The sequence below is a fragment of the Carassius gibelio genome, chromosome B13, assembly GCF_023724105.1.
Source record: "Carassius gibelio isolate Cgi1373 ecotype wild population from Czech Republic chromosome B13, carGib1.2-hapl.c, whole genome shotgun sequence".
NCBI lineage: Eukaryota > Metazoa > Chordata > Actinopteri > Cypriniformes > Cyprinidae > Carassius > Carassius gibelio.
In genome coordinates, this window is record NC_068408.1 from 3,034,942 (window position 1) to 3,046,716 (window position 11,775).

At 34.7% G+C, this 11,775-nt stretch overlaps 1 long non-coding RNA gene across 1 annotated transcript in view; it reads left to right on the forward strand.

Annotated features, from left to right (window-relative positions):
- Window positions 1-7,036, forward strand: part of LOC127970234 (uncharacterized) — a 79,936-nt gene extending 72,900 nt beyond the window's left edge. The window contains exon 2 of the long non-coding RNA XR_008156568.1: window positions 6,699-7,036. This is a non-coding gene — a long non-coding RNA (uncharacterized LOC127970234). The remainder of the gene's footprint in view (window positions 1-6,698) is intronic.
- Window positions 7,037-11,775: the final 4,739 nt, after the last annotated feature.

Below are 11,775 nucleotides of genomic sequence, written 5' to 3' on the forward strand. Positions count from 1 at the left end.
TTTAATGCTTTTAATTTTAGCATATTAACCTCGGTCATGATAAAATAAAAAAAACAGGGGAAATTAATGCTACCTTAAGTGATATAATGCAACTTAATATAGTAATTGAGAGTAATGGACTGATGCAACACTGAGCGCTTGAGCGATGCTCTCATCCTCAAAAATTACACAGGGTAAAATAGGGCTTTATTAAATACAAGCTACTGTGATTCAATTCAATATTATTAATACGAACAATATTTAATCTAAATATTTATAATAGGCTTGTTTTAATTTTTATTTGAGAAACTGAAGCAGAACCAGTTGGTCTAATGTCGATGTGATTAATTTTAATAATTGATTCTGTCACTTTCATGTAGTTGTTTTAGTACTTTACATGTTTTGCTGCTGAACTCTCGGCTCAGTGTTTCCGTCGTGCCGCTGTGTTCTCTGATCTGACAGACAGCATGACAAATGTCTGTCTCCAGGGCTCTTTCTCCTCCCGTTACGCCAATGACAATCTGCTAATACACACAGAAGCATCCGTCTTTTAGCAGCAATCTCATTGCATCAGCACTGAGCAGTTTGTGGTTTTGGCAGTGGCTTTTTTTTCATTAACCTTGTGCAACTTCCTAACAGTGTGTAACTGTAACAGTGGCTGAATCCCAACACCAATGTCTTCACTCACTGTATTCATGCTGGATTTGTCTGTTTTATTTGTGCATATATCTGCTAACTCACAGGTTGGCCTTCAAGAATCCAGTATGTCATCACTGCAGAGCTATAGATGTCAGTATATTGCATCGTCTCGTTCACTGTGAACAGATAAATGACTTATCACATGAAATTTTGCATTGCTTTTTTAGGATGTTCCATTAACCCTTCTGTTGCTTTTTAACACAAAAGTCATAATAATTTCTGTAAACCCCTTCCAAAACACATTGAAACACTGCATGCAAATTCATGACCCTAAATGAGAAGAAGTCACCAAATGTCACGAAGAAATAAAAGTTAAAACTATTTGCAATCAAAAAAATAAAAAATAAATTTGACCCCAACAGAAAAGACTGTATTCAGCTTTTCCTAAACGTAACTTTGCATGCTCATCCTTGACCTTAAATGAGGGTAAGCCACAAAATTTCATGAAGAAATAAATAGTTCAACCAATTTTCAAGCCTAAAAAATCGAATGGGGTTCAAACTGAACTGACTTGACTTTGCATGCACATTCATGACCCTAAAGGAGAAATAGTCACCAAATTACAGAGAAGAAAACATAAGAGAAACACAACACAAGACGAGTATAAGATCATGCATGTAAATCAGTTGAACAAATGGAAATGTCCCTAATGCATCTGTGCTGTTGTCGTTGCTTCAGAGGTTTTGTCTCGGTTCAGCATTCGGTGCGTCCCGCCCGCACACGGCAGAAAATAGCCCTGGCAGCAGCGTGCACATCAAAGCCATCAGACACGTAATCCCCCATGAGTCACAGCTCAGCAACCACAGACGCGCTGATCTCATGCCTTTTATCTCCTTTAGCTGTTTGAACCCCTGTCTGTGATTTGATTGGCTGGCCCATGTTGGCCAAATTGTAGCTGAAGGTCACAGATCTGTTTCTCATGATGGGCCGATGGCAAGCGGGGGGAATCGGAGCTTGTAAGTGGGTCATGTCCACTGCTTTACGCAACGGACCTCTGTGAAAGCTTCATTCGTGAGCTACCGAGGGGAAGTTCTTGACTTTTGGAGCAAAATAGCAATGTTTAAAGATCATTGCATCCTTTTAATTTGGAAAATGAGGTCTTTGCAATGAGGTTCTTTACAGTAGTGGGTGGCTGATGGCTGAGATATGCAATGTAATGAGTTCCTGTGGCTCAGCATTGCGTTAGCAGCACAAAAGGTCGTGGGTTCAATTCACAGGGAACACACGTACTGGAAAAAAAAAGTGTATAGTCTGAATCTGCTAAATTTAAATGTAATGAAGGAGAGAGGTTTAGTATTACATTCTTACACTTTATTTTAATATATTCATTAATTACATTACATTATTAGGGTTAGGATTAGGGTTTGGTTTAGGATTACTTGCATGTTATTATGCATCATGTATTGTTATTATTATGTTATGAGCGTAACAAGGACATCTTCAAATAAAGTGTTACCTTACATTATTTTTACAGTTTTTACTTGTACAATATCTGTACTTACAGAGTTTCTCGTCCATTAAACTTAAAGCTTCATTTTTGTCGATTCAATTTCAATTCAATGAATTTTCAAGACACATTTCTAATTCTTTTTATTTGTATATTACAAACCATTTTCCATTTACCTTTTCATTTTTTTTAATAACGCAGTCAAATTAGACCATAATTTATAACCCTATAACATTATGCCAGAATTTGTGTTTATTAATAATTTACTAAACTTATTTAAATGTAAGTTTTTTTTTACTTTTAATCTTAATCATTAGTCATTTTTCAGCATTATATTACATTGTTCATCCATAAACTTTTAAAAATAAACATTTTTATTGATACTAATATATATTTTTAAAGAGTTTTAAACTTAAAGTGTCAAAAAGATGCTCTGCTTAATTATAAAATGCTATGTTTTTACTCATTTAATTTTAATATAACTTTTCGTCACTATATTACAACATTTTTCATCCATTAAACACAAGTTTCTATTATAATAATGAAAATTATAACAATAATTAAATTCAAAAAGTGTCAAAAATGTGCACTGCAACTTTGACACCATTTTATTTGACTTGATTATTAAACAAGTATTTATTTATTTCCATGTTCATAATTATACCATTTTTTATCAATCCTAGTCAGTTTGTTGGATTTAAAATAAAATGTCAAAAATTGGCCCCACTTTTTTCTTAATTATTCGTTAGATATAAGTTCTTATTGTTACTTTGATAATTGTTTTAGTGTAGAATAGACAAATACCTGACATACAGTATCACTCCTATAGTTTATTGAGGTGCTTTATGACCTAATAAGCTCCACTTTTATTCAGTAAAGGTTTTATCTGCACATATCTCATGCCTCTTTATCTGCTGAGGTTTGTTATTAATGGCCGTGACCTTTCAAATCTCCTCAGCACGGCGAACAGCGGAAGCTCTTCAGAAAATCCTCATGGGGAGTTTTTACTCGAATAACGTGTAATATGAACTAACACCTTCATCTGAAGCACTACATCAACCACATCATTTCCAACTCCAGCCCCTTTGATCGTTTTCCGTCGCTTCCTGGCCTTTATCTGATTTAAGAATCTGCTCTTGGAAATTTCCAAAATGTCAACCTCTGACTTCAGATCATTTGAGGCGTCGAAGTCAGTACTGATAAATATTATCACTCTCTTTACTGAAGTGATAAAGGTATCTAACCCTCAAATATTTGGAACAATTTCAATGAGAACGATGTAAAATGGATATTTACTATGGTTTAGCAAAAGTTGCATCATTGCACGCTATATACGACCTTACTGTATCAGTCACACTTTCATAGCATTATTCAAATGTCACTGGGTTACCATGTTGTTGCTCATTGCATCAGCTTTTAGCACTTTAGGCTAATCTGTTTTCCACAGAGCAACCGTAGCAATCAAGTGTTGAAATCACAAACATGCATGATAACACAGACACACGCTTTTGAGAAGTTGATGGTAATAAAAGAGCTCGGGGAGTTTCCACCACCAACCCTGATAATTGACATCTGTTTACTCTGTTTTCCAGACGCCGTCTGATGTGTGAACCGTAGCTCTCATGACGTGGAAGAAGACCTTTTATTGAGGATCACACTTTCTCTGTTTAACTGTGTGAACACGGGTGTCTCTCCTTGGAGAATGCAAGTCCTTTTCTCTCGGTTGAGAATAGTTCACCCAAAAATAAAAATGCATTCTCTCAGTTCATGGCAGTAGATTGTACGGTTCTTCCAGCATCATCAATGCTTTTGTGAATTATATGAATGTATGATATTGGCACCGAAAAAACAACACTTACATCATCATGTAGGTGTTGGACATGAGACATCGAGAAGCTGAAACATGACAGGAATGAACACGCTATTCGTTTTCAACATGCTGGGGCATTCTGTACAGATTCACTATTACACTCCAGTCACCAGTGGTTTGCTGATATTGTTAGACGTTATTATTTTTGCACTTTTGTTCTTCCGGCACAAGCAGACAGGCTTCCACATGCTCGCACGCCCCATCCACATGATCCGAGAGAGAGAGAGAGACAGAGACACACAGAGAGAGAGAGAGAGAGAGAGAGAGACAGGCTATTAATGCAGTGAGTCAGCACTCCAGACTCCATTTAATCTCCATCCTCACCGACCAACACGACTTAACCCTTTCCTACCTCCCCTCCGCTTCACTGGCGGCTCTTAATGACCTTAATACAGGGAGAGAGCAGAGATTTACATCATCATTTAGGAAATCTAGCCTCTGCTGTGTTATATGTTTATATCCTTGCTGAAAAAAGTGTGTGTGTATATATATATATATATATATATATATATATATATATATATATATATATATATATATATATATATATATATGTTATTTATTATCTAACAAGGACACTTTAAATTGATCAAAAGTGACAGTAAAGTCTACTTTAGACTTTTTATTTGTTAATTTTATTTGTATATTAATGTGGTTGTACCTTGTAAAGCACTTTGTGGTTGTATCTGTGAATAGTGCTCTATAAATAACTTACTAAAGACATTTATAAAATTACAAAAGATTTCTATTTCAAATAAATTAGGTTATTTTGAACTATCTATTCATCAATTAAATGTATCACTGTTTCCATGTGAATATTCAGAAGCACAACCGTTTTCAACATCGATAATCGGCAGCAAATCATGATATTATTCTGATTTCTGAAGATCATGTGACACTGAAGACTGGAGGAATGATGCTGAAAGTTCAGCTTTGATCCCATTATTTTGCATTGTAAAACTATTTCACATATTTGACTGTATTTTCGAACAGACTTTTAAATCCACGTGTGTTACTGCGGTAAGAGTAAGCATGCCTGTGTTTCCCGCGTTCAAACACAGTGAAAGGGAGAGAGACAGCGGACAGAGAATATAGGTCACATTCCTGAGCTGAAAGCTTTCTGAGCCACACAATCACAGCAGGACTTCGGCCGTCAAACAGAAGCATTTCCCCCCAAACAGAGACCCCCATCCACAGGCCATGCAGCTCAGTCAGCCTTTGTGTGTCTCACAGCTGAGATTGAACCGTCTGCACTGATGCTTGCTCAAATATGACCGAACCGAAGCTTGTAGCCACACACAATGCATTCGACACGCACACAGTTCAATCCAGATGCAGGGCTGGTAGGTCTCCTGACCTCTCAAACACACACAGATCTAAACATCTATTGTCTTTATATACAGCTAGTTATAAATACTGTAGCCTAACCCTAACAGAAAACTTTCTGCATTTTTACAATTAAGAAAAAGCTTTATTTACTTAGTTTTTTTGCAAATGAAAGTGCATCCCCAAAATTAGGTTTTAGGGGGTTTTTGTCAGAATTAGCTCACTTCCAGTTACAAATCTGTCCCCAAAATATTGTTAATAAAATCAAACACACACAAATGCATCATTAAATCTCTAGTATGATGTATTAATTCACCAATGCTTGCTTCTTCTGAACTTCTTGGCCATTGTGCATCTCAGCAGATTTTATTCACAAATGATTGCATTTAAAAAATATGAATATTCATTGTTTTCACGATGTTATCAGTTCTTCTTATTCTTCCACAGATACTAACTGAACACCATACTAAACTACTCATGTATTATTAGTATTGATATACTGTTAAGATTTTATTTGTATATTTATAGTTTGAATTCTAGTGAAATTTTTAGTAATATAATGCGATTTTCATTTTTTAAAAATTGATTTCTGAATTGTTTAAATTAACTTTTAATTCAGTTCCAGATACAGAATTTCAGTACTTTTAGTATTTCAGGTTCAAATTATACAAGGCAACATATCTATTTCTTCTGTAGTTCAAGTTTTTCATCTAATGTTAGATGCACTGTTAATTAATTAATATGCATTCAATTAATTAATAACTAAATAAGTGACTAAATTGAATCTGGAAACATATATGAATACAAAGATTAGACTTTTAATAAAGAAATTAACTCTTTTAGTCAGCATTGAAGTAGTAATGAATTTAATCCATGCTTTCTGATTAAAATATGAATTGTTTTAAATAACGTAAATATAAAAAATCGTAATGACCCCAAACTTTTTAATGGCGGTGTAAATTGCAGTGCATTATGGGAGCGGCAGTAACTGTTGAGCTCTTTTAACATGGTAAACAACAGACAACAGTATCTTTATATACAGTATCACCACACACACACACACACAAACATGTTAAATCCATTAAGAAAATGAATAGGATTTTCCTTTGTTTTGCTCTATTGAAAAAAAGGAAAAGTCAAATCCTGTTTCCTCCAGCTAAGCGCTTCAGTCATTCATACTCTCTCTCACATACATTTGTCAGCCTGTTTTTCGAGTGAGTCACAAAGAACAGTTGCTCACACACACACACACACACACACACCCCGCAGCTCTAATTCCAGGAAGCAGCTGCTCAGATGATGATGATGATGGCCTGGATCAGGCCTGTGAATCACACCTCTGTTTTGACTCCCGCTTTTCTCTTTCTCTTTCCTCAGAATGCGTATGGCTGGGCTCCAGAGGGAGGACAGGACAGAGATCAGCACTGACAGGGCTGTGCAGGGAAGGGATGGTGATGGTGCTTTATTACAGCGGCCGACATGTCTGGACACGCCGCTCTGTGCCTGAGTATTAAAGCACAGCTGTGATTGAACACAGAGAGAGAGAGAGAGACGATGATGTCACTGGTTCCCGTCAGCGATGAGAATCAGTGGAACTGAATGATCCCGGTTTAGATTCCTTACACGATAAGTTCACTTCCAGAATACAAAATTCCCGATAATTTACTCACCCACTTGTAATCTAAGATGTTCATGTCTTTATTTCTGCCGTCGCAGAGTGGTGGCTAATGATTTCAGTATCAAAAATACAGCTTCAAAGCAATCCCAGTCAAGGAAAAAACTATTTTCAAGTTGTTTTCTTAATATATACATATATATAAACACACACATACACACACTTTTTTATATTGGAAGTTGACTATCCTTTAACAAAACTCCTACTCCTGGTTTCACAGACAAGGCTTAAATATAAATAGAGTAAAATATAATCTGAGCTGATTCAACTGAAAGAAACTTGCGCTGACTGATCTTAAAACATGTTAGTGCCTTTGTTTTGTTTTAAGATGCACACAAGTAATGCTTTTTTCTAAGGAGTGTTTATAAAAAAATTACTGAAATGTCCTGCTTGAACTATGACCTAATCCTGGTTTAGGATAAGCCCTGTCTATGAAACTGGGCCCCTAGACTGCTATATTTAAAGGGACAGGTCACTTAAAATTACAATTCTTTCATTTCATTTATTATGAATATAATGATGTAGATTCAAACTGATTCAAACTGATCATGATTCAGTCTGTCGGTCAGTGTTGTTAACGATAGCTAAAAATACTTTTTATTTTAATTGTTATAGCTATAACACAGTTTAATTGTTCATTGAAATACACTGAAGAGAAATTGTGCAAAAAACGATTTTCGCTCAGAAAGTACTAATAATTACAAGCAAGTAACATCGAATTACGTAGAAAGTATACAATTGTTTTTTCTTGTAAAACATAATCCAGTAATCTATAATTACAACTTTATTTTTTTTTTTAAATTCGATGTAATCTTGAATTAACATTTTAGTTGTTAGTGTATTTTAGTTTTTAGTTAGTATTTAGTTAGTATTTCAATTTCAGTTATTTAGTTATTCATTCAAATAACTTTTTGTTGTTGTTTTTTAAATGTTTATTTTAACCTTTATTTATTTTTGTTTTAGTTTTTGTAATTTTAGTCCAACTTTACATGAAAATTAGAAATGCATTCTTGGCAACTAACCAAAATAACCTCTCGATGGTTCGTTTACGGCGATTACAGCATCTTGCACTAAAGAAACACTGAATTTAGCCATCTTGTTTTATGGTTATCATATTAATAGACAATGACGATGACGTGGGCTTGAAGAAAAGAGGACGGTTTAGTCAGTGGAGTGTGTGTGTGTGTGTGTGTGTGTGTGTGTGCCCTTAACCTACTTATAATAGTGTGTTTAACTAATGCATCTCTGTGGTGTTTCCTGTCTGAACAATGACACTTGAGAGAAGAAGAATAGCCAGCGATTCGAACTTCCCCCTCCTCGCAGGCCGCAGCACTTTATTTAGGAAACCGTGTCAGTGTGAACCTCTGTCACCCTGCAGGCTCAGAATAGCCTCTGTTCCCTTGGTAGCCGCTTTTCCTTCTCTTTTTTTTCAGTGCCAGGATCGCTTTCATGTGAGGATGGTGTGCTGTTGCTATGATCACTGGTTTCAGCTGTAAATGTGTTATGCATGCTTTAATGATAATGCAGTTCACAGACAAACACACATGCATAAAATTGACGAATGCATGGCAAGGAAATGTGGTTCATCGTGTGCATTTTATATATTGCACTGGTAAATCCAGCTGATTCCAGACAGGAACTAAGCTAATCAATAGAACAACCTGTTAAAGTTGCGATGCCATTAGTTTCAGTCCCTACTTTGGCGCAAAATGCCAAGATTTGATTGATCGTGGCTCCAGTCTAATTGGTTGACGCTGTTCAACTTCCAGGAATCGGGAGAGGCACCAGTCTGCATGGAAATGTATGAAGTTGATATAATGGATTGTAGCTAAATAAATGTGCATCCAGTCTTTAAAACGATACTCAGAGGCATTTAGATGCAAGATGCCCACTATGTAGATCACTTGAGTTATATCTCTGACATAATCAGTGATTACAGGTGCATCTCAATAAATTAGAATGTCATGGAAAAGTTCATTTATTTCAATAATTCAACTCAAATTGTGAAACTCGTGTATTAAATAAATGCACTGCACACAGACTGAAGTAGTTTAAGTCTTTGGTTCTTTTAATTGTGATGATTTTGCCTCACATTTAACAAAAACCCAACAAATGAAAAACAATTACTGTAATAAATGAACTTTTCCACCACATTCTAATTTATTGAGATGCACCTGTAATAACCAGTTAAAGATAAAAAATAAAATAAATAAATAGCACATAAAACAAAATAAAGCTTGTTTAGGGAGACTGTTGCAAGGGCAATCAAAAATGCAATCAAAAACAAATATTTACAGAGATTCATAGAGTTCATTTCAGTCAAGAGAGTTATGATACATAAATCACAGATGTAAAAAGTGTGACAATTAAAAAAATATATATACTTCAAATAGTGGCACAAATGCATCACTAGTATAGATGTTAAAATGTATTTATATAAGTGTATTTATAATTACAGTTACTTATATTTCTACCAAAAACATCTATATTTCAAATAAATAAATGCACATATGTGTATATACTGTATATATATATATATATATTAGTGCTGTCAAATGATTAATTAGTTTTTTGTTTACATAATATATGTTCACTGTGTATATTTATAAATAAATACACATGTACACATGTGTATATAAATATATACATGTAAATATTTAGAAAATATATACTTTTTGTGTGTGTAACAAATTTCATTCAATTATCCTTTCGATTAATCTATTAATTTAATAACTGATTAAGGATTGCTCTTTTTTCAATTAAAATATGTAAAGATAATTTAATTCAATCTGAATTTTAATATCTATTTTTTATATCTATAAGTAATGTGTTTGCCTCTTGATATATACATATAGATATCCGATATATCTTTCCCCTTGCAATATAGATTCAGATAAACTAATATATATTCATAAATATAATCTGGCCAGACAAAAAATGATGGATGCGCATGCATGACTGTGTTTATGATTCATATACATGTGCATGCAGCGTCGCTGAAGACCGAGGCGTCCTGGCGTCCAGATCTGGTCAAATCATGAACCGTGATCATTTCCATCGCAGTCGCAGCTCAGGATGCACATCAAGAAGCAGGCAGGTTTGTACAGTCACAGGGAAGGGTTGGAAATCTCACAGGCTTTCAAGACAGTTTGAAACGCAGCCGTAGCTTTATTAAATAATCGAGTCGATGGGTTAAAGTAGCAGCAGTGCTACCGGAGAACAAGTGGACGGATGGATGGATGGATGAATAAAACGTGACTCATTTCCTGTCTGGAGAAACCCTATATCTGATGCTCGTACGTTCAAGAGGAAGTTCGTCCTGGACGCCCTTGTGCTTCTGAGTCAGGGAGTTGTTTTGGGTGACGCCATGTTTTTCTGGCTCTCAGGAATCCTCCCAACGCTGCCAAGAGCTCTCAGACAAAGCAAACCCACCGAGATCTGCCTCTCCCCTCAACCTCGCACACATGGAAGCTATTTGAGAGGCCTGGCTTAGAAACAGAGTCAAATACTCTCCAAATGACAGACTGTGTTTGTGCATGTGGGCTGTTTCTTACAGACTTTCCATGTTCACTTACTGTAAGAAGACTAGTCATACAAAAGGCACTTCAGTGGGTTTCTTACACAAGTGCAGGCCTCTACCATCATACGTTTTAATGCAAAAAATTCCTTTCCTTCCACTTGTATTGAGTCTTCACCATTTCTCCACAGTTTCATTAAATTCAACATTGTATTTAATTGTGAAATGTCGGGTATATTTTCAGTGCATTTGCGTTTTGCATAGAAAGTAGTTCATGTTTGGATGGAGATATGGAAAAGTTTATGATAAATGCATTTTTGGATGAGTTATTCCTTTAGATCTATTCTTTGAATATGCACATGCTGATTAATGATACCTTTTGTAGTTTTAGCCTCCGGCAACACACCTTCTGACACAAAGACAGGTTAGGATAGAGGATGAAGAGTTTTGCTCAGTGTAGATTTTGTATAAATTAATTAAAAGTGATTCATGAAGAAACACCATTTTTTAGAAAATATCATGAAGTTTTACCACTAAACCTTTGATAAACTGTTTTTTTCCCAGCTAACAGAGAACTTTCTCAGGTCGTTCTGGCAAGGTTCTCCCAAACGTTCCTTCAGTAACACTAACACAACGATTCTTCAAATTAATCTGAAGTTTAAAATGTTCTCAAAACATTAACACAAAGTATCATTTAGATTTCATTTAGGGATGCTTTCCCCCTAAACCTTTTAGTTGAGTGTTCGTCTGAGTTTTTTTTTTTTTTATGTTATAGCAGTTTCAGAACATGCAAAGTGACGTTCCCATAAAATTATAAAGTGGAATGTTTTCTCCATGTTCGCGAAACAAGAAATTCTGGAATCTGAGGATGCAAAAAATAAATCTAAATATTGAGTTGAATTAGTTTTGTAAAATGCACTGCTAATATGCATAATGCATAAAAGAAAATAATGCATAAGAGAAAATAATGCATAAAATAAAATAATGCATAAAAGAATATAATGCATAAAAGAAAATAATGCATAAAAAAATAATGCATAAAAGAATATAATGCATAAGAGAAAATAATGCATAAAATAAAATAATGCATAAAAGAATATAATGCATAAAAGAAAATAATGCATAAAATAATGCATAAAAGAAAATAATGCATAAAATAATGCATAAAAGAAAATAATGCATAAAATAATGCATAAAAGAAAATAATGCATAAAATAATGCATAAAAGAAAATAATGCATAAAATAATGCATAAAAGAAAAT